This window comes from Sarcophilus harrisii, chromosome 1 (assembly GCF_902635505.1).
Source record: "Sarcophilus harrisii chromosome 1, mSarHar1.11, whole genome shotgun sequence".
Classification (NCBI taxonomy): Eukaryota; Metazoa; Chordata; class Mammalia; order Dasyuromorphia; family Dasyuridae; genus Sarcophilus; species Sarcophilus harrisii.
The window spans coordinates 363,187,736-363,212,541 of NC_045426.1; positions in this window are offsets into that span (position 1 = coordinate 363,187,736).

The window sequence follows — 24,806 nt, forward strand, 5'->3', positions numbered from 1 at the left end:
TTACAATACTATCTCATTTGTTTCTCACAACAGCCCTGTGAGGTAGGTATCATAATGTTTTATGATCCCCATTTTACAGTCGGGTAAACCAAGTCAGATGGAGATTAAGGGACTTTGCCAAGCTAGGTGTCTAAAGCCAGATTTGACCAAGACAAGTACAGTCAGGGCTTGCTGACTTTAGGCCCTGGAATGGTTATTTTTCACAGCCTCGCTAGAGTGGCTCTTAGGTCCCTCTTGCTTCTAAACATGATCCTAAATGACAAGTACAAAGGATAATAGATATCCGGCCTTTGTGTTGCACTCATGTGCAGAAATGGTAAAGGATGGAGTGGTTCCTCAGCGGGAGAGCCACAGAAAGACTCCATTTGACAAAGATGGCAAGGTGCTAAAAGCGGTGATGGGATTTAATTAAGGCCATGCAGCTGCTTAATGGCTTCACTCAAACCCTTCCCTCCCACCACATCATTCAGTTGCCAAATCCTGTCTATTCTACTATAAGACATCCCTTGCATCAGCCTCCTTTTCTCCATTCACACAGCCACCACCTATTTCAGGCACTTGCCTGAGTACAGTAATAGCCTCCTAATTGGGTCTCCTTCCAGTCTCTCCTCCAACCCATCCTTTGAACAGCTGCAAAAGATTGTCTCCAAGACCTAGGCCTGACGTTATTACTCGGGTCCTTCAGGGTGATGGCCATAGTAATATGAATAATAAGCATTAATATAGCTTAAAAACACTTTACAAATATGTTTAAAAGCATTGCACATATTTAATTTATATCAGAAAGCTTGCCGTCTTGAAAGGGGAGGGAAGGAGAAGAGAAAAATTTAGAGCACAAAGTCTTACACAAATGAATGTTGGAAACTATATGTGTGTTTGTAAAAATAAAATGCTATTGAGAAAAAAATAGAATAAAAATACTTTCAAAGTGAAGTAGGAAAAGACAGGATTAAAAACTACAATAAAGTGAACAAATGAAACTTGCAAATTACTAATCAGTCAGTCAATAAGCATCTATTAAAATGCTTACTATGTGCTAGAAACTGTGCTAAGCATCAGGGATCTAAAAAAAAAAATATATATATATATATGTGTGTGTGTGTGTGTGTGTGTGTATATATATATATATATATATATACGTATATATATGTATACACACACACACACACATATATATATATATATACATATATATATATCACTTGCCCTGCCTTCAGACAACTCACATTCAAATGGGCCATTCTAAAGCTTAAGAGGATGGTGAATGTCATCCAATTGGGAAATAATAAGATAAGAGGAAATGAAGTTCTAGAGATAAAAACAGCAAAGGTGGGGCTGAGGACTGGAATGAAATAAAAGCTGCAATGGCCTGGGAAAACCAGGATGCATCAAAGAAGCCAGTAATTGTGACTGAGAGGAGACTGGAGGAGGTGGGAGGATAGAACATCAGTGGAGAACTTTTAGTGTTTTAGAAGCTCAGAAACAAAACATCATCAAGTCATGAGGAAGAGTGAAGAGGGACCAATCTTGTGGATATCTGAGATTGAGAAGAGATAGTGGCCATAGAAATTTAGAAAACCTAGAGTGGACACACCTGCCAGATTGGCTAAGATGACAGGAAAAGATGAGGAATGTTGGAGGGGATGAGGGAAAACTGGGACACTGATACATTGTTGGTGGAGATGTGAACTGATCCAAACCTTGCGGAGAACAATATGGAACATGCCCAAAGGGCTATCAAACTGTGCATACTCTTTGATCCAGCAGTGTTACTACTGGGCTTATACCCCAAAGAGATCATAAAGAAGGGAAAGGGATCTGTATGTGCACGAATGTTTGCGGCAGCCCTCTTTGTAGTGGCCAGAAACTGGAAACTGAATGGATGTCCATCAGTTGGAGAATGGCTGAATAAATTGTGGTATATGAATATTATAGAATATTACTGTTCTGTAAGAAATGACCAGCAGGATGATTTTAGAAAGGCCTGGAGAGACTTACATGAACTGATGCTAAGTGAAATGATCAGAACCAGTAGATTATTATACACGGTGACAAGACTATACAATGATCAATTCTGAAGGACGTGGCTCTCTTCAACAATGAGATGATTCAAATCAGTTCCAAGTGATCTGTGATGAAGAGAACCATGTACACCCCAGAGAGAGGCCTGTGGGAACTGAGTGTGGACCACAACATAGCATTCTCACTCTCTCTGTCATTGTTTGCTTGCGCTTTTGTTTTCTTTCTCAGATTTTTTTTTCCTCTTGATCCGATTTTTCTTGTGCAGCAAGAGAACTGTATAAATATGTATACATATATTGGATTTAACATATTTAACATGTATTGGACTATCTGCCATTGAGGGAAGGGGGTGGGAGGAAGGAGGGGAAAATTTTGAACTGAAGGTTTTGCAAGGGTCAATGCTGAAAAAATTACCCATGCATATATCTTGTAAATAAAAAGATATAATAATAAAAAAATTTTAAAGAAATTATTATAAATTCTTCAAAAAAAAGAAAAAGAAAAACCTAGAGTGGGGAATTCAGAATATATTTAGAGCATTCTAGAGATCATTAATCCAAATTTTACAAATGGAGAAAATAAGTCAACGGTGTCAAACTATCAAATAAAAATGGAAGTTCCTAATGGACACATCAGGATTCTGGTGGGTACCTATGGACTTAACTTTTAAAATGTAATGTTATCTATGCCCAAAGGGCTATAAAATGGTGTATACTCTTTGATCCAGCAGTGTCTCTACTGGGTCTGATTCTCAAAGAGGTCATAAAAAAGAGAAAAGGACCTACATGTGCAAAAATGTTTGTAGCAGTAATTTTTGTAGTGGCAAGGAACTTGAAACTGAGTGGATGCCCATCAGTTGGAGAATGGCTGAATAAGTGATGGCATAGGAATGTAATGGAATATTATTATTCTATAAGAAATGATGAGCAGGCTGATTTCAGAAAAGCCTGAAAAGACTTATATAAATTGTTGTAAGTGAAGTGAGCAGAATCAGAAGAACATTGTATACAGTAAAGCAAGATTATGTGATGATCAACTGTGATAGACTTGGCTTTTCTCAACAATGAATGAGGTGATTCAAGGAAACTCCAGTAGACTTGGGATGGAAAGTGCCAAGTGCATCCAGTGAGGGAACTATGGAGACTGAATGTGGGTCGAAGAACAGTATTTTCGCCTTTTTGTTTGTTTATTTGCTTTTTTTCTTTCTCATAGTTTTTTTTTTTTTTTTCCTTTTGGATTGATTTGTATTGCACAATATGACAAATATGGAAATATGTTTAAGGATTGCATATATTTAACCTATATCATATCACTGTCTTGAGGAGGGAAGAAGGAAGGGAAGGAAAGAGAAAAATTTAGAACACAAAATTTTACAAAAATGAATGTTGAAAACTATCTTTATATGTATTTGGAAAAATAAAAATACTATTAAAATTAATGTTATCTATGCTTCTCATTTTTTTTTTGCATCTTATTAAATATTTTTCAATTCCATTTTAATCGGTTTCCTACTGAACTTGGGAAGATTGCAGGTCCCTTGCAGTTTGGTGTTTGAAACCAGATTCATACAGCAAGTATCCAAACTGGGATTTGAATCCACATCTCCTGGCTTCCACTTCCAAGGTTTTTCCACAGGTATCTTCTAGACAATTTAATGTTATCAATTTGTGGCAATCTGTGCTGCCCGGGAGCCTCCTCCCTGACTCCCTGCACTTCTCTGGGCACCAGCAGAATTGGTTGCCTCTGTGACCTCGTGGTCCGCTTTAGTACAGAGAGAGGTGTTCAAGGCAGCAGGAATACACTGAGCTTGGCTCCTTTTGCCGCCTGGGCCTGGAGTCATTGGGATACTGAACAAAACCTCTTCCTTCTGGTGTGACTCCGAATGCTGGGGTCCTTCACCATTGTTCAGCTGAGAGAGGAGAGAGGGACAGGGAGAGAAAGAGAAGGAAGAGGGCTGATTCTGTGTGTGCTGTGGCATGTGTGTGTGGTGCATTGTGTTTATGTACGTGGGGATGAGAGTGGGTTAATGAGCGAGGCAGGGACAGACAGCCCCATCATGTCAGGAAGGACAGACTTGTTCCACTCTTTGTCTCCAAGCTCCCAAGTATCGTGGTCTGCAGCTGCTTGAGTTGAGGCCCCATCCTCTGCCTGGGGAGAAGAGGAAAGGGAGAGGTTATCCTGGGTTAAGCTAGGGGAGCCTCAGCATCTGTGTACAGGGTCAAATAAACTTTGGTTTGGTTATTGGGAGCAGAAGCTCCCAAGGGCTGCTGAAGGTCACCATGGACCTTATGCAATTTAGCTGATTAGTGAGCCCCTGAAGGAACTGACCCACAAGCTCCACTGAGATGCAGCTGCACAGCTTGCCCGTAAACCCACCCCACTGCACTTCTTTGGGTGGAATCTGTACAATGGAGATTTAATTACTTACCATAACACTTCACGGCTCAGGAATAACTGAATTATTTGGAAAGTTCAAGTTCAGGGAGTCCAAGCAACTCCTTCTCCTTCCAACCTGGTCTTCCCCCATTTCTTCTTTTGCCTGAATAACAATCCTTGACATTAATCTGCTGCAGAGTCTAACTCTGGTGTCTCATTGTGACATGGAGTCAACCCTGAGGGTGGCTATGCCAGTGGAACCCAAGCTCTGACAAGTTCTACTGAACTAGAGAGACTTCCAACATAGACATACTGACCAAGGACTGTGTCTGTGTTCTAAAAACTAGCTTACCTTTTTGTAGAGACAAGGAAATGGAAACTAGGTGGATGCCCATCAGTAGGGGAATGGCTGAATAAGTTTTATGGTATGTGAATGTTATGAAATATAATTGTTCTATAAGTAATGACCAGCAGGATGATTTCAGAAAGGCCTGGAGAGACTTACAGGAAGTGGTGCTGAGTGAAATGAGCAGGACCAGGAGGTCATTATGTTATGCCACAGTCACCTTGAGGTTGCCCTAACTTGGTCCCAGAACCCCAGGCTATAATCATTTCCCTCTTAAACATGTGATGAGATGAGGGTCTTGTACCTTTACAAGACAGAGGTCTGTTATTAGAATATCAGCAACCTCTCCAGCACCTCCCTTCATCATGCTATTCTAGGCACCTCCCCAATTAGAGTATCCCCATCCAGGTACCTCCTCCCATTATGTCATTGAACTTGGGATTCTATAAAAGATCTTCATGTAAAGGGGGGGGGGGGAGGGGAAGAATACTTAAGATGAGAATCCTACTTAATTGATTGATTTACTCTCCAATAAATTAATAATCAAATTGTACTCCAATCTCTATTCTGTCTCAGTTTCGTGGCATTACAATTATACACCTCAACAACGATACTGTATAAGGATGTATTCTGATGGAAGTGGATATCTTCAACAAAGAGAAGATCCAATTCAGTCCCAATTGATCAATGATGGACAGAAGCAGCTACACCCAGAGAAGGAACAGTGGGAAATGAATGTGAACTACTCGCATTTTTGTTTTTCTTCCCAGGTTATTTTTACCTTCTGAATCCGATTTTTCTTGTGCCACAAGAGAACTGTATGGATCTGTACATATATATTGAATTAAGATATATTTTAAAAAAGGAAAGAGAGAAAAAGAAGCGGAAAAGAGAGACAGAGACAAAGAGAAAGATAAACAGAGAGAGAGACAGAGAAACCACCCAAAAGAAAAAGGACATTAAGTGCTGATCCCACTATGATCAGGGGAAGTGAAATGTGAACTGAATCATTAGTCACCTTGCAAAGAAATCGTGTCCCAATGAGGCTTTAAAAAAGAGCCTCTTTATGTACTTGTAGTAATAAGTTACTGGATTCTGCTGTTGCTTGACATCCCCCTTTCAATGTAAAATTAAACTATGGTTCCATATCTAGGGATATGGAACTTATTTTTTTTTAAATGACTTAATGGCTTTTTTTAAGACAAATGATGACAAGCTAATATTTAGCAATGGACTTTGCAACAGATATAAAAATCTACTTGGCCAGGACTTTATTTCTCAGGGGACTGCTTCCTGGGCAAAAGAAATATTTCATTACTAGGAAGAGAGGGAAATCCTAGGGAAGAGGAAAAGGAAGTGGAACTCCAGAAGGAGCTACGTGAAGATGACTAGACATGACTCCTGAGGAGTCCTGACCCGCTGAGGGCAAGGAAATCAAACAAAGGGTGGGCATAGATAGATTTCTGGATAGGATGCCCACCGTGGTGAGGTGAAGCAGACTATAGACTGTCTACTACCACTAAGAGAGCTGCAACCAGAGGGCAGAATGATGACCAAGGAACACAGCAGACAGCTACCAAGATGGTACACTATTTCCTTGGATGGGAATGGGGAGGTACTTCCTTGCCAGACTCTTTTGGGGAAGAAGAGAATGGGAATGAGTGTACTCCTTTAGAAAATGGAAGATGAGAGTGTTTCTGATTTTTTTTTTTTAAAGGATAGTAGGCTGTCTCACATGGCTTTCAACAGACCACATTTTAACCAACACACTGTACAAAGCAATGTACTTACCCTGACCTATACCTGAGTAAGAATCCTATTAATATCATCCCTTACAAGGTCATCCAGCTTTCAAGTGAAGCTTGAGAAGGAAGAACCCACTCTTTCCTTAAGTAATCCATGCCATTTTTGACTGGCTCTAATTAATGGAAAGTTTTTCTTTACATGGAGCTAAAATCTGACTTCCTGTAACTTTCACTCATTGTTTCTGTTCTCCAAGTTCAAATAGAAAACTTTTAATTCCTCTTCCTTTATATAGCCCTTTAGAGACCTGAATGCCCCAAAGCTTTTCTTTCCCAGGCTAAGCATCCCTAATTCCTTTAAACAATCCTCCTACAGCATAGTCTTAAACTCCCTTACCACATTTTAAACTACTTTTATCTTATTTTATTTCAATTAACAAACATTTGTTTTCTCTCCTTCCTTTCTTCCTTCCCCCATCCTTGGAAAAAAAGAAAAAACCAAAATACTTTAAATAAATATGTATCAACAAATCAATTAAATCAACAAACGTTTATTAAGCATCTATTGTCTGCCAGTAATTGCAAAAACAGATTCCTGATATTGGTCATATTTCAAAATATATGTCTCCTTGCATGCCCTAAATATATCTTTTTTTTTTCTTTTAAGAGATGAAATTCATGTTTCAGCCTCAATCTTCTGGAATAAGAGTTGGTCACTGCACTGATCAGAGTTCTTAAATTTTCCAAAGTTCCTTGTTTTGTTATTATATATATTGTTCTCCTGGTTTTCTACTTATTTCCCTCTGCAATAGTTAATATTTTCTCCCAAGTTTCTCAAAAAATATTTCTTTATATCTTTATGGCACAATAATACTCAATATTCATATAATTTATTTAGCCATTCCCCAATTGATGGGCATCTCTTCAGTTTCTAATTCCTTGTTTTCATGACAAGAACTACTATAAACATGTTTTTATATGTAGGATCTTTTCCTATTTATTTATTTTTATTTTTTTAAAAAAACTAATAAAACTGATAAATCTTTAATATGATAATTATGGAATGGAGGGAATAAAGTATAAAGATAAATATAATAAGACAAAAATCACATAAATAAAGAGGAAATACAAAAGAATTGTTGGTACTCACTATATATAATCACATGGTAACAAATAAGATAATTTTTTTAAAATAAGTTTTTATTGATGTCTTCTGTTTTTAACATTATCATAGCTATCCTCATTATCCTTCCCCCTCATTATCCCAGAAAGGCTTTCCATATGATAAATATGTAACAGAGGAAATAGAATCAGCACAACTGATCAATACATAGAAAAAATCCAAACACATGTGCAATGTGCAGTAACTGTGTGGGCCTCCCACTTTCACAAAAGAATAGTTTGGGATATTTTTTCATATCAATTCATTTCATCTTGATCTTTTTAAAAAAACAATTTATGCCTTGTGCAGCAAGATAACTGTATGGATATATATACATATATTGGATTTAACATATATTTTAACATGTAGTGCAATACCTGCCATCTAGAGAAGGGGATGGGGGGGTAGGAGGGGAAAATTTAGAATAGAAAGTTTCGCAAGGGTCAGTGTTGAAAAATCACCCATGCATATGTTTTGTAAATAAAAAGCTATAATAAAAAAAAATGTAAGTTTTTTTATTTTCTTCTTTATTTATTATAGCTTTTTATTTTCAAAACATATGCATAATTTTTACTTTGTGTTTCAAATTTTTTTCTCCCTCTTTTCTCTCCACTTTTCTCCTAGATGACAAGTAATTCAATATATATTAAACGCGCAATTCTTCTATACATAATTCCACAATTATCATGCTGCACAAGAGAAATCAGATCAAAAAGGAAAAAATGAGAAAGAAAAAATGCAAGCAAAAAAAACAACAAGAAAGTGAAAATACTATGTTATGATTTACACTCATAGTCCCTTCTCTGAATGCAGATGGCTTTCTCCTTTAACAAGTCCATTGGAACTGGCTTGAATCACTTCATGGATGAAAAGAGCCAAACCCTCAGAATTAATCATGACATAATCTTGTTGCCGTATACAATATTCTTTTGGTTCTACTCATTTAGCTCAGCATCAGTTCATTTAAGTCTCTTCAGGTCTCTCTGAAATCATCCTGCTGATTGTTTCTTATAGAACAATAATATTCCATCACATTCATATACCCTAACTTATTCTGCCATTCCCCAACAGATGGACATACACTCAGTTTCCAGTTCCTTGCCACTGCAAAAAAGGAAAACAAGGAAAAGAACCCTTATGTGCAAAAATGTTGCAACATAATAATATTCACTTTTTTGTTGTTTGTTTGTATTTTGTTTTCTTTCTCATTTTTTTCCTTTTTGACCAGATATTTCTTGTACAGCACAATAACTGTGGAAATATGTATAAAAGAATTGCACATGTTTTAACATATATTGAATTAATTGTCATGTAGGGGAGGGGATGAGGAGAAAAGAAGAAAAAAATTTGGAACACAAAGTTATGCAAGAGTGAATGTTGAAAATTATCGATGTATATGTTTTGAAAATCAAAAGCCTTAATTTTTTTTTTTTTTTTAAAAAGGCTGCTACAAACATTTTTGTATGTATGGGGCCTTTTTTATGATTTCTTTGAAATACATACCCAGTAGAGACACTGCTGGATCAAAAGGTATGTACAAAGGATCAATGCTGAAAAATTACCAGTGCATGTATCTTGTAAATAAAAAGTATAATAATAATTTTTTTAGAAAGGTATGCACAGCTTGATAACCCTTTGGACATAATTCAAAATTGCTCTCCAGAATGGTTGGATCAGTTCATAACTTCACCAACAATGTATTAGTGTCCCAGTTTTCCCACATCCCCTCCAATATTTATCAATATCTTTTCCTCTCATCTTAGCCAATCTGAGAGATGTATAGTGGTACTTCAGAGTTGTCTTAATTTGCATTGCTCTGCTCAATAATGATCTTTTCCTATTTCTTAAATTTCTTTATAGACACAAATCTAGTTGTAGTATTGTTGGGTCAAGGGGCATGCACTACTTAGTACAAAATTCATCAACTACTCTTTGAATCTTGCCATCTGACCAGTTTTGAATCTAATTGATTGTAGGATATAGCCTAATCTATATCTTTCTACTTTTTTATAATAATAATATGAGATATCTTGTCAAAAGCTTTGCTAAAATCTAGATAAATTATATCCACAGTATTCTCATCTACTAATTTAGTAGTTATCTGAAAAAGTGAAGTTATTCTGGCATGACATACTTTTGATTTAGTCATGCTGGCATTAATTTTGCCCCTTTGCTATCTAAATGTTTGCTAACCATCTCTTTAATGACCAGCTGTAGAATTTTCTCAGTTGAAATCATTCATGATAAGCTCAAAAAGGGTTTTTTGAAATTCTACTCAAACATACTCATCTCCTTTTCAAAGTTATTAGAGAATATTGTCATCAGGTATAATTTCTGGAGTTTGCATGAAATAAAGATTGTTGGGAACTCTTCAGATTTCTTCAGTTTCATCTCTGATTTCATCCAATTCAGGCTAATGGATGATGTTTTTATTCTGTTTTGTTGTTTTTAAATCATTGTCCTACACTGAGTATTGGGAATATTGTTGTATAACTTGGAGCTAAGGGTACTACTGACAAAAAGAAATATGAAGCCCTTGTCTACTAGTGAAAGAAATGTTTCTTATTTTGTTATGATACAATATTGGTTCAAAATGAAAGTGTTCATGCCTTCAGTCTAATTCTTGTACATTTGTTATATGCCTTCCTTAGTACTCAGTCTTAATTGCACAGAAACATTTTCAGCAGATATGATGATAGCACTTCTGATTTATTCTAATGCATTTTGATTTCTTGTGGTACCAGAATACAAAGAAGTGCCATCATTCCACTGTCCTCAAAGCCAAGCTGGTGGTCATTGTAATGGTTTCAAAGAAGAATCAGCAGCAATCCAAACAAACCTATCTTTCTTAGATGCATGGAAGTAGCTTCATTTTATTGGATAGGAATGCTAATCCAATCAGTAGAATTACCAGAGTCCCCTGGTCATCTTGTCAGGGTTTCTGTCTTTATAGTTACCTTTATAATCTCAGGACATTCACCTTGGATGAAACTATTTCACTTGATTGTTGTCCAACCCAACCTCCTCACATCTTGAACTTCAAGAAGAATTAAGATGATGATGTTGATGGGGTTTTTTTCTGGGAATTCTTGTGAATTATCGTGGGTGCCCTACAATCTCATCCTATATTAGACAATGTCTGCCATTGTTTTCTACATATTTAATTTTTATATCTCTTTGATCAGAGTCTTTGTTCCTTAAGGACAGGGATTATTATTATATTTTCTATTTCTTGTACCACAATACTTGGGCACTTGTTATATGTTGGGAAAAAAAAAAAAAACTAGGGCTAATTGAAAAGAAAATTTAAGACTCAAAGAGAAGGTAGGAACCAAAAATGAGGTACAAAGGGAATCCATTTGGTAGGAGGGGTGGCCCCTGATCAGAATCTCCTTAAACCAAAAGACTAATCAAGCAGGGAATTAGGAAGTTTTACTAGAAGTTTAAATGGACACTAAACTCAGAAAGGAGAAATTACTGGGTAAATAAATCAGAGAAGACTACAGTGGAGAAGCAAGTAAGGTGATAGAGTATGGGGAACATTTTTTCCTTTATATTTCTCTTGATGACTAGGACAATGCTCTGAATACAGTAGGTTTTATGAATGGTGATTGATGCACTGAGCAGGAAGGAGAAAGAGCCTTCATTAGCAATAGTATCTATTAAATCTGTGTGTGGGTTGAAACTCCTGAATCACTAATTTCCAAGATTTCAGCCTCCCTGCTCCCAAAGATTCTGACTCCAACTCTCAGAGGCACCTGAACTTGGCCCTGCTTTTCCTGGCACCAGAAACCCCTCCTGCCTAAAATTCCAAGACTATGACAAGGTCTCCTTCCCCACCCCACCCTCAGGCAATGGGTATTACATCATTCTGATGTCACCACCATCCAGAATGTCTCAGGTGATAGACAGAGAAGGGAAACACCATTCTGGGAAGCAGAGAGATGTAAGCACTTGGCTTCCATCCTTACTCTCTCCGAGCAACCCTGTAAACAGGGGTGGGCGCTATTTTAAGGAAATAAGATCAAATGTGGATATCAATTCCCTTAGCTACTTTTGACTGTGTACTTCTATCTATTTTGGTGAATGCCCATGATGGTAACACTACACATTACTAAGCACTCTGGGTCTGAAATTCAATCATGAGTCTGGCACTAGAAGAATGATTGTGAATTCCTATAGGATAGATGGTTGCCTAGCAACCAGAGTTTGAAGGCAAACACAATATCAGACAGGGCATTATATACAAGGGAATAAATCACAGTTTGGTTAAGTTTGAAAAGTGTCAACTCCAGAATCTTGTGAAGGTTTCAAGGGTCCCTCACTCTCCAAATATTTATAAGTGTCAAGGAACATAGTAGGCAAAAAGCATGGCTTTCAACTACAGAAGAAAATGTTCCCTGATAGGAATAGTTATGTTGTTCAAATTCCACAATGACAAATACCTTTATAAAGGAAACTCTATATAACAAAAATATTTCCAAACTCCTGCTAACAATAGGTTTGCCCACTGAAAGCAGTATCTGAATGGGGAGGGCAGCTGGGGGAAAAGGAATATAGGGTGTAGGGGATAATGTTCAAATAAGGTCCTCCAGCAAGTAAGAACAAAAATTGTTCTCAACTTAATTTGGATATTATGTTGGAAGTGAAACATGGAACATAAGGTATGGAAGGGTTTTTTTAATTGTTGTGATGTCATAATTTTGCTGTGCTTATCTGTATACACATCTCCCCACCCAAAACAACAGAGGCAATTTAAAAGAGGAAAGCCCTGGAATGAACTGTTTGTTTCAATGGTTGCTTAGCAAGGAAAGGTCTGGTCTCCAGATTCTAAAATTATTGGCCAGCAAAGACCTTCAAAAACTACCTAAGTCAGAGCCTAGGCACCTCTTTAGTTCCAAGGGTCCCTCAATAGTACTAAGTTGGATGCCTGAGGACCACTGACAAGAATGAGGCTTAGAAAGAAATGTGATAGGAGAGAAAGAAAAGAGAGCAATCTCCTAATCGGGATGGAAGAGCACAGCTCAGGAAGAACTTGTTTTAGGTTAGCATCTTATTTACAAAACAAGGTAGAAAAAAAGATTAAAGAATGTTTTAACAGTTTGGAGGCTTTGATATAGCCGAAAAGATATATCCTTCTTGAAAGGGGCAAATATTCTCACGAACTTCATGCTTCATGGGGCTCTGGGGATGTTCCCTTAAGAATTTCTGAACTCTCTTCGACCTGGGTGTTGGTTAGCCCATGATACCATAGGATAAAAGATTTATTCAAAGCCATTTCAAACCCTCTGAGCTATATTTGGAGGGGGCCTTTAAAAGGCAAGAGAAGGAGACAGCCAAAGAGAAGAAGGTTGTATATACACAGATTCAGGTGGGAGCTATGTGGTCCCAGGAGGAGAGAGAACATCATGGCCCTAGAACTGGCTAGGAATAGAGGCAGCTGTGAAGTGAGGAGAAGCTGATGTAAGAGCATAGATTTAGAGCTGGAAGGGACCTTAGAAGGCCACTGAGTCTACTCTCCTCCTTTTACAGACAAGGAGAGGTCAAGTGACTTGTTTGGGATCACACAATAAGTTTCTGAGGCAGGATTTGAACCAATTTTCCTGTCCAGTCTAGTGTCCTATCAATTACACAGCCAAAAGAATATGTAATATGGAGTTTATCCAGTCAATGCTGGGTAGAAGTTGGGGAAAGAGAGACTAAGTAGAACAGTCCATCTTCTCATTATTATCTTCCCTTAATTCAGTTGGTGACTGGAAAGCCCTGCATGGATTGAATTTGTCTCTCCCAGATAACCTACCACTTTCCAATCAAATACTTATTGCTAGCTCAGGGAATTTAGCTGACTTGTATGTATCCTATCCTCTCATCTTAAGAGAGATAAGAGAAGAAGGCAAGACCCACCCTTAAGATAGGCAGGATCATCAGTGACTACAGAAAGTCTAGAGGTGATCTAAAGGTCTAGGGCAAGAGGTCCCCTTAATAAATGATGGACAGGAAAAGATAATGGTGGGTGTTGGAGATGTGGGAAAGCTGGGACACTGGTGCATGTTGGTGGAGTTATGGGGAGCAATTCTGGAAAGCAATTTAGAGCTATGGAGCCGTGTATGCCCTTTGATCCATCATTGTCACTGCTAAGTCTCTGTCTCAGGGAAATCATGGAAGGGAGGTGGGGACCCGCATGTGCAGAAATGTTTGTAGCAGATCTTTTTATAGCGGCAAGGAACTGAAGATTGAGTGGATGCCCATCAGTTGGAGAATGGCTGAATAAGTTAGGGAATATGAATGTGATGGAATATTATTGTTCTATAAGAAATGATCAGCAGGATGATTTCAGAGAGGCCTGGAGAGACTTACATGAACTGGTGCTAAGTGAAGTGAACAGAGCCAGGAAAACATTGTACATGGTAACAGCAAGATTATGTGATGATCAACTGTGATGGACATAGTTCTTCTCAGCAATACACTGATTCAAGACAATTCCAATAGACTTGGGATGGAAAAATACTAATTTCATCTGAGGGAAAACTATGGAGACTGAGGATGAATTGAAGCATAGTATTTTCACATTTTTTGTTTGCTTTCTTGCTTTTTTCCTTCTCGTTTTTTTTTTTTTTTTTTTTCCTCTTTTGGTCTAATTTTTGTTGTACAATATGCTAAATATGGAAATATGTTTAACACAATTTCACGGTTAACCTAAATCACATTGCTTGCTGTCTTGGAGAGAGGGAAAGGAGGGAAGAAGAAAAATTTGGAACACAAAATCTTACAAAAATAAATGTTGGAAACTAAAAAAGAGAGAGAAAGAGACGATAGGAGGGGAACCTAGCAAACTGGGCAAAATGGACTTCAGACAAGGGTGTCTTCAGGGTTTGCTCCCTGGGTTCCTTTTTCATCTTCCACACTATGCTGCCAGTCACTCATCAAAGAATCCTCCAGTCTCAGATTTAAAAGAGTTTTTAGAGAATTAGATCAATTCCTTTATTTTTCCAGAGAAGGAATGAGATGAAGAAGATAAAAAGAGAGGGGCTCATGGTTGCACAACCAGTTACAAATAGTGACAAATCTAAGATTGGAAACAAGCTTTCCTGGCTGCCATTCCATTGCCTTTCCCCACAGCTGTGCCACTCCAATGCTGATTTCCCCCCCTAATGTTCCAGACTCCATCCTGAATTTCAGAACTTTCCTGACTCCATTATTTCCTCCATCAAAATTTATCTGTTAATGTGATGATTCAAGACAATTCCAATTGACTTGAGATGGAAAATGCCATCTGTATCCAAAGAGAAAACTATGGAAACTGAATGTGGATCAAAGCAAAGTATTTTCACTTTTTCTTGTTTCTTTGTCTCCTTTTTATTGTTTTTTTCCCCTTTTGATCTTCTTACACAACATGACAAATATGGGAATACGTTCAAATTACACATAGAATTTTTTTTCTTTTAAGAAACATTATTTAAACATTGAAACTTTTAAAAAGACAACAAAGCATTTTAAAAATAAAAGAAAATTCAGAAGGAGAAACAGGCAGGCAAAGCAATCTTGGCACTACTATGTTTATGTGTGCGTGTGTACACATGTTTCTATACATGTATTTATAAATATATGTGGTCATATATACACATGTGTATATATATATACATACACAAATGCTAATATATAAATAATATGGATTATACTAAAATAACATAGATTATATAGATATAAATATATAACTGTCTATTTTTAAGCTGTACATAATATATACATACTTTCATACAAGTTTAGTTTTCTTTGTACATGGAAAAGTTCACATTTATTGATGATCTAGTTCATAATATGTTTTTTTTTTTAAAACTTCAATATGATCAAAGAAAACCATTTGGTCTATGTCCCAGGTCTTTAATCATATTGAAATTGGGGATGGGAAGTACAGCTAGATCTGTGATTTCATTTGTGAAGGGAATTCCCAGTGAGAAAATTCCCTCTCCTAAGAGATATTTTGCCATCTTGTCACAACAGCTGCTATGTACTTTTCCTATGGTAAAATCATCCTTTGATGAATGTATTTCTCTTCTCCAAAGAGTTTTCTTATTTAGTCAAATGTCACTGTAGAAAACATGTTACTTTTCAAGCAGAGCAAAGCCAGTGTCTTTTTTCCCCATTCAAAACAATATGGAAAGACTCTGGTCTCTGTTCAATGCAATGGTCAGTGATGGTTTCAGAAGACCTAGTGTCTCCTACCTCCCATTAGAGAAGTGTGCAATGACCTGTCTATTGTCAGATATGGCCAATACAATGAGTTATTTGACTTAAGTGTGCTTTTTCATCACAAAGGAAGGTTCTTTTGAGGGGAAAGAAGCAGGAAGCCGTGGAGAAGTAACAACAATGTAAAAAAAAAAAAAAAAAAACCATCAAAAATGTTTCAAGCAATTCATTTAAACAAAATGTTTATTGCAAACAGCATCTGCCATTTGCAAGAAATAACAGTGGACTCAGGATACAAAGATGAAATTAGTTACAGTATCTATCCTCCACAAGTTTATAATCTAATAGGCCAGATATATGAATAGCTATAATACATGGTAGAGGTTTGATAAGTACAAAGAAGAAATCCCGGGGAAAATGCTATTAAATTTTTGTGTAGGGAGAGATGACATCTAGTTGTAGGGATCAGAGAAGGAAAAAAAAATTTTTTTTTATTTCATAGCTCTTTATTTACAAGTTATATGTATGGGTAATTTTACAACATTGACAATTGCCAAACCTCTTGTTCCAATTTTTCCCCTCCTTCCCCCCACCCCCTCCCCCAGATGGCAGGATGACCAGTAAATGTCAAATATATTAAAATATAAATTAGATACACAATAAGTATACATGACCAAACTGTTATTTTGCTGTACAAAAAGAATCAGACTCTGAAATATTGTACAATTTAGCCTGTGAAGGAAATCAAAAATGCAGGCAGGCAAAAATATAGAGATTAGGAATTCAATGTAATGGTTTTTAGTCATCTCCCAGAGTTTTTTTGCTGGGCGTAGCTGGTTCAGTTCATTTCTACTCCATTGGAACTGATATGGTTCATCTCATTGTTGAAGATGGCCAGATCCATCAGAATTGCTCATCATATAGTATTGTTGTTGAAGTATATAATGATCTCCAGGTCCTGCTCATTTCACTCAGCATGAGTTCGTATAAGTCTCTCCAGGCCTTTCTGAAATCAGCCTGCTGGTCATCTCTTACCTAACAATAATATTCCATAATATTCATATACCACAATTTATTCAGCCATTCTCCAATTGATGGGCATCTATTCAGTTTCCAGTTTCTGGCCACTACAAAGAGGGCTGACACAAACATTCGTGCACACACAGGTCCCTTTCCCTAGAGAAGGAAAATTTCAGTGGAATAAATGGTACTTGATTTGGACCTTGAATGAATTATAAGATTCTAACCAATGTAATAGGAGAACTTAAATCCAGCACAGAGAGACAGTATGAGAAAGGAGACAGGGATGGGAAGAGACAGAATGAGAACAGAAGACAGAATTAGAGAATCAGAGTATCACAGGAGGTAAGCGTTAAAAGGGACTTTATATGTCATCTAGTTCATTCACTTTACAGATGAGGAAACTGAGAATTAGAGACTAAGGTGTTTTTTTTTAAGTGGCCATCTTCTGAATCCTTATCTACTGTTCTCTGATCTAATTTAGTTAAAAGGTCAAATATGTGAAGTAGTATGGGGGGAAAAAGGTACAAAAATTTGTTGAAGCCAGATTGTAGAACCCCTTGAATGTCAGGATCAAGAGTTCCTATCTAATTCATTTGGTAATAGTAAGTCATTGAATGTTTCTGAATAGTGACATCATACATTTAGAGTGATGTACTGGGAAGATTCTTTAGGCTGTGGTATGAAGGATGGATTGGTGAAACTAAAACCTGGAAGAAGAAAGAGCAATTAAGAAGCTATTCCAATTATGTAAAGGAAATGGAAAGAGAGAGTAGAACTTGGATACAAGAATGACCACGAAGTAAAACAGGTAGTACTTAATCAGTGATTAAATTGGGGTTGCTGAGGGACAGGCAAGACCCAAAAGCAGCTAAGATTTTGAGCCTTGATGATTGAGAGATTGGTGATACCATCCACAGAAACAGAGAAATTAGAGAGGGTCAAAAAGTGTTGCTAGAAGTTCTAGGTGGAACAGAAGGCCTGGAGCTCAGGAGATGGAAATATAAGGTTGAAGGTCACATGCACTGAAATGATCATGGAAAACCCAGGAATGGATGAGATCTCCAATGAAAAGAATTTAGGGAGATGAAAATAGAGGGAAGACTGGAGTCTTAAGGGAACTTTTACAATTCAACATTTAAAGAGCATTAATTTTATCTGTGTGGGTACTGCATTTATGAAGGCAGATTGAGAGCTCTCTGTAATTTCAACAGATGGTCTTTGAGGATTGCTAGGGCTGAAAAATTCATCAATTCATCCATACCCAAGCCAACCTGGTGAGCTGCTTCTCCAAGTTTCACTTGGCTGACCTGATCCTCAGAGGACATACTGGCCGGCACACAAAGCCTTTCCAGACAGAAACTGCCAGAGCTTGAACTCTTTGAGAAAGCAGGGTCACCTCCACACTACAATGAGGCATCCATGGTCATAGGACTTGCCTAGTTTAAAGAAAAGGAAGAGAATGAGGAAAACAGAAAAGCCACAGAAAGATACAACTCATAATTCAAAGTCTCTGAAGGAGAGAGAGTGTGAAGAAAAAAAAAGGGCCTTTAATGGCATAGTGCAGAAAGATCTAGGAGGATGAGGTTTGAAAGAGAGGTTATTATTTGGTGATAAGGAAATCATTAGAGTCAATAAGTCATCTAGTTTATCAAGTAGCCACTAAATGAGAACCATGGTGCTAAACATTAGGGATACAAAGAAAGGCAAAAGAAAAATTTCTGCTTTCAAGGGGCTTTCACTATAGAGGATGTAGTAATGTGCAAATTATGGGTGTATAAACAAGAAGTAAATTTAGGAAAAATTAGGGGAAATAAATCAGTGGAGGACATTAAGATTAAAAAGCCTTCTTGAAGATAGAAATTTTAGCTGAGAACTGAAGGATGCCACGAAAGCTAAGAGCCAGAGTAAAGAAAGAACCGAGTTCTAGGTTGGGAGGTCAGACAGGGAATATGGTGGAGATAGAAGATGGAGTCTCTTTTGTAAGGAACATCAAAGCAGGCCAGTGGTGGTGGATCAGAATATGTGGAGGACAGTAAAATATAAGAAGACTGGAAAGGTAGGAAAGAAACAGTTTATGAAAAAAAAAAGTTTATGAAAAGCTTTAAAAATGAAACAGAGAATTTTATATTTGATCTTGGAAGTAATAGGGAGCCACTGGATTTATTAAGTAAGGTATGGGGTGTGTGTGTGTATGTGACACACAAAGAGAGACAGAGAGAGAAAGAAACAGAGAGGCAGAGAAATTCAGAGACAGAGACAGAGAAAGAATTCTTTTAAGACAAAGGAAACCAGAACTAGTTGCTGGCCCAAAAAGAAAGAGTCTTCTGAGAGGGACATATAAAGGATGCAGAGGGATGAATGGGACAGAACTTAGAGTCAAAGTGGAGATTTGCAAAGTACTATACCTAAAGGATGGGTAGTTAAGAGATACTGAAGAATGCTGGACCTGGAGTGAAGAAGACCTGAGTTCAAATCCTATCTCAAACACTAGCTGTGTGTCCCTGGGCAAGTCTCTTAATCCTGTTTGCCTGAGTTTCCTCATCTGTAAAATGAACTGGAAGAGGAAATGGCAAACCACTCCAATATTGTTGCCAGGAAAACCCCAAATAAGTCATGAAGAGCTGGACATGATTGAAAAACAACAACAAATTACATTTGTTAACTCATTTGAATTAACCTCACAAATGAGGTTTTGTAGTTGAAAGTAGGAAGCAGGAATTAGAATTGAGGTCTGAGGATAGATAGAAGATAGGATTTGGAAAAGAGGATCTTTGCCTATTCCCCTATGAGTCAAAGTCCCTCTGTTAACCCAAGGAAGAAGGGATAAAAATGGAGAGTGGACAAATATGAATAAGAGTAGAAAGAGCTCTGGATAGAGAGAGAGATTCAGAGCTACACCATTCATAACTTGCATGACTTGGGCAAGTCACTTACCCTCAAGGAAATTTGTAAAATAAAGAGATTAGATTAGGTCCTTCTCTGTTCCTCCTTCCTAAATTATAAATATGATCTCTCAAGTAATCTTCAAGATAGTTAAAATGATAATCATATTTCTACAGAGCCATGATATACCATACTTCACCCTGAAAATCTATCACAAGAGATTTTTAGGACCCACTTTTTTTTTCCTTTTCCTTTCCTCTTCTTTTTCTTTCTTTCTTTTTTCTTTTTTCTTTTTTTTTTTTTTTTTTTTTTTTTTTTGAGATACCCATTGCTGTTCACCAAATTCCAGCCAATGGTTAAGAATTCAGTCAATCCTACAGGGTTTGGTCAAAACAGGACTTGCCCTGTAAGAGCTGCACTTTCGTGGGGTGGAAAAAGAAGCTCCTGGGATGGTATTTTTATTCAAGCCAGTTACTATTTTAGTTTCATTGTTGGGTAAGAAGCTAAGTGCCAATTAAAATTTTTCACTCAAGAGAAAATATATTTGTTATATTTCTTAATCTCTATTCTCAGTCCATTGGTAGCAATCTATCTGTCCTTTGCTGACTGTGGCAGGGTGAATTGTGAACATGTGTGTGTATTCACATGTGAAATGTTATAGAAGTACAATACATATGTGTGTATATATACACATGTATCCAAACATGTGAAGTTCTTTCCAAATGGGAAAAAACATACTTTCTTAAACCAGCTCAGTTAGAAACTTGGATTTGGTATTTTTATCATGAAATGATAGAAGGCGATGGTGATATGTATTCCCTTGACATGCCATTTCCCACGAGGACTAAAAAGCTCATCACATTTTATTTTATGATTAACAAGTCATTCATCTCGATCTGCTTTTTAAAGCCCCCGTGGACATTTTGCCAATCACTAATAGAAACTAAATAAACACAGCCAAACAGTGTCATCTATCTGTGGCTGAGTAATTATGAGGAATTCCTCCTTAAATAGATGTTTAAGTAAATATAGAAATATCATTTTACAAAGGGCGGCTCAGGAAGAAGGGGTATGTAGACTGGGGGTGGGGGCAAAGGACAGTGAAGACAATTAAGGGACTCCTTACATACAAATGTGGATATAAAGCTAAGGTACTGTAAGTGGTAAGTAGGCAGAGGGATTTGGTCTTTAAAAGACCACCTTTCTCTCTAGGAGCATCAATCAGTAGGCTATCATCTTCTTAGTGACCGTTTTGAATTTCAGCAGCTTCATTCATAAAAGTGGCTTCTTTAGGCTTTCATTCCAGACTCAGTCCTTGAGTCCAAGTCATAGAATCAGAATCACAGGGTTGGGAAGGGACATCTGAGAGGAAGAACCAATCAATAGCTCACATTTTATAGTTTACATAATATAGCTTCTTACCACCTGTTTCCTTCACAGCAGTCCTGGATGTATTATTATCCCCATTTTACAGATAAGGAAATTAAGAAGTTTATCCAGAATCAAAGGTCAGAGTCAAGATTCAAATCCATAGTAAGTGCTTAATAAATATTTTTTAATTGATTAAATTGATTCTGATTACTATGCCCAATTTGACTCTTAAATTGTATATCTATTATGTGAAAGATAGTCACCATGACAAGTATTGGGAGGAGGAGATGGATGGATACAAAAATATGTAAGATATAACTCCTATCCACATAAAGCTTGTTATTGTTTAGACATGACTAAACTCTTTGTGACCTCATTTGCAGTGTTCTTGGCAGAGATGCTAGAGCAATTTGTCATTTATTTACTTCTCCAATTCATTTACAGATGAGAAAACTGAGGCATATAGAGTTCAGTGACTTACCCAGAGTCACACAGCTAATTGGTGTCTGTGTCTGGATTTGAACTCAGGTCTTCTATGTAACTTATTAGAAGTCAAAAGTTGTAGCTTCTAATCTCAGCTTCCCCTGTGACAGACCTTATACAAGTTACTGAATTTTTTTCTAGGTGTCAATCTCCTCATCTATGAGGAAGAAAATAGTTTCTTTTCCTAGCAGCTAGGGGCTAGAAGGAGGTTACACTCCTTTTGGGGCTAGAGGGAGGTTACATTCCTTTTATGTTCTTAGATTTTTATCCCATAGACCTATGATCCTAGTTCTGGGACATTGATTGTCCCAGTTTAGTCCTGTCTGACTCTTTGTGACCCCATTTGGAGTTTTCTTGGCAAAGAAACTCAAGTAATTTTCTTCTCCAGCTCATTTTACAACTGAGGAAACTGAGGCAAACAGAATTAAGTGACTTGTCCAGAGTTACTCAGCTAGGAAATGTCTGAAGTCAGATTTGAACTCAGGAAGGTGTCTTCCTTACTCCTGGTCTAGCACTCTCTCCACTGTACCACCTAGCTCTCATATAAGAGAGTAATAGAGAATACTGAAGAATAAGTGCCTTGAATATCAACCTAATTTTCTGTCCAAGAATTCATCACAAAATCCAATTTGATTTACCAATCCAAAAAATTTTCATCAGCCCTACCTTTGCTGGGGGCATGGCAGCAGTGGCTATTTTAAACATCCCATTTGTGATGTTTCCCCACATATGTCTTTGTCTTACTTAGGGGCATAATTTACTTACAGACTTCTGACCTCCCTTTGGCTACAACTTTCATTTGTCATGGTATTCTAAAACAGGCTAAAATTGGCTTAAGAACCCTTACAGGCCTAGTGATCACCCTTCAGCTGATTTTCTTGAACTTTACTACTTGCTGTCCTGAAATGATTCCACCAAGGCAGATTCCCTACTTAGTTCTTTTTGGGCAGCTCCAGTCCTTTTGAAGTGGTAACCTAGACTCCAGAAATGGTAATGGAGTAGTAATATGAAATAGATTTGGGAGACCATAATTGTAAAAGAAGAAGAAGAGCATAATAGACATTTGGTTCACAATATGTAGAGACCATGACAAGACATCCATCACAAGTAACAGATATTTGTTATTTCATTACATGAATAGCTCATGGCCTGAAACCAACCACAACTAAACAAGATTAAGTCAAAGGTGTTTGAGTAATTTGCTTTTGGAGGGATACAAATTTAAAAGCTCCAGGAGGAGAAGATGGGAAGGGGGGTGGGCAGGATTTAGGGATAAAAGGGAAGGAGTTTAGTAGCTAAGAAAGGAGCTTGGTGGCTCAGAGGCAGGAGGGAGAAATAAAGGCAGGACCTAGGGAAAGACAAAATTGTGTATTAAGATGTTGTGATGATCTTTAAAGATGTTACTAGACAATCTTGGAAAATTGAGTTCCCATCAAGATTGTCTCAAAAATTGGAGACCAGATAGATGAAATTAACTATAGATTCCAGCTTCTCATAATTCTATACAAACAGAATAGTCTAGAACAGACCTGATTATGATAAATAAAGGAGCAGGATAGGCTTGTTTTTTTTAAAGCAATTCCTGAAAATAACCTAGTTTAGGGTTCACATCACTATGACCATCCTCCTGAAGCTACCTATTCAATTTATGTGACAGAGTGTCATTTTGAACAGAAGTCCAAGTTTCTAACCCTAATCCTGAAACAATTCTGGCAGTCCAGCAAAATCCTTCCACTTATGCCATCCCCTTCTCTTTTATAGATTAACAAAATCCCCCAAAATGTGGTGACTAGATGGTTTAAAAGGATAGGCCATAGAGAATCCATAGCCCAACTAGGATATCTTAGATCAAGACCGGGAGGGGATGTCTCTTAGAGGTGCTCTGTCTTCTGTATTTGTTGCTGATTTTGAGTCAATGATGAAGGAAAAGATGTGAAAAGTACTTAAGGGAACTAGGACAATTGAATTGCATCTAAAACTCTCTCACCTTTACCTTCAGAGCCTAGCATAGTGTTTTTCACATAGTGAACATTTAATGCATCTTCACTGAAAAGAACAGAACAAAATTGACTATGGAATGGATTGAAAGACACTGACTCTCTTAGAAGACCTTTGTACCTTGTGAACTAGCTCATGGATGCCTGATGCTGGCCTGTTTGTAGGGCTATGAATTGGTTCAGCCATTCTGGAAAGCCATTTGGAACCCTGCCCCAAAGTTACTAAACTCTATATTACCTTTGACCCAGCAATACAAGTTTGCATCCCAAAGAGATCAAATGAAGAGGAAAAGAATTCATATGTACAAAAATATTTATAGCAGCTCTCTTTGTGGTAGCAAAGAACAGGGGATACCCATCAATTTGGGAATGATTGACCAATTTATGTCATAGAATAATACTGTACTTTGAGAATTGATGAAGAGCATAGTCTCTGAGAATCCAAGGCAGATTGATGCAGAGTGATATGAACAGAACCAGGAGAGTAATCTAGATAATACATAATAAATCTATGTATATAATGTAGATATATGGTATATATAACAAATATGTAATAAATATGTAATATGTAATAAATCTATGTAACATAATAAATATTTACTATGTAATATATATATATATATATAAAACATAATAGATGCTTAATGTGCAAATATATAATACAACATTAGAATGACAAACATCTTTGAAAGACTTAAAAATTCTGATTACCCAATGATCAAATATAATCCTGGGGATTTGTAACAAAATATTCTACTTAACCTCTTAGCAGAGAGGTGATAAATTCAGAATGAAGAACAAATGTTTATTGAGCAATGGCAATGTAGGAATTTATTTTGCCTGACTAAGCATATTTGTTAGAAGGATTTTGTGTTTTTTCTTTTTAATGGGAGAAAGAGGGACAAGGAAAGAGGATGATCGGAAGATGATACACTGGATTTTTGTCAGCTGAAAAAATTCAGTTTTAAAAAGTAAAGGAAGATACTAGCAGTAGGATCATCTGGGCCAATAGAATCAACTAGCCTATCCTGGGGTGAATAGTTAATGAACAAACACAGACTGAACATTTACTAAATAAGAAACAAATGCCCTCCACTATTGATGGATTATACCTTTATGGGCTTGTCATAGAGAAAATGCACACATGAAAAGAAAACTAAAAACATAAAGGCAAAGAAAATTTAAAAAGAGAGAAAGAAACCAGTGTGACCAGA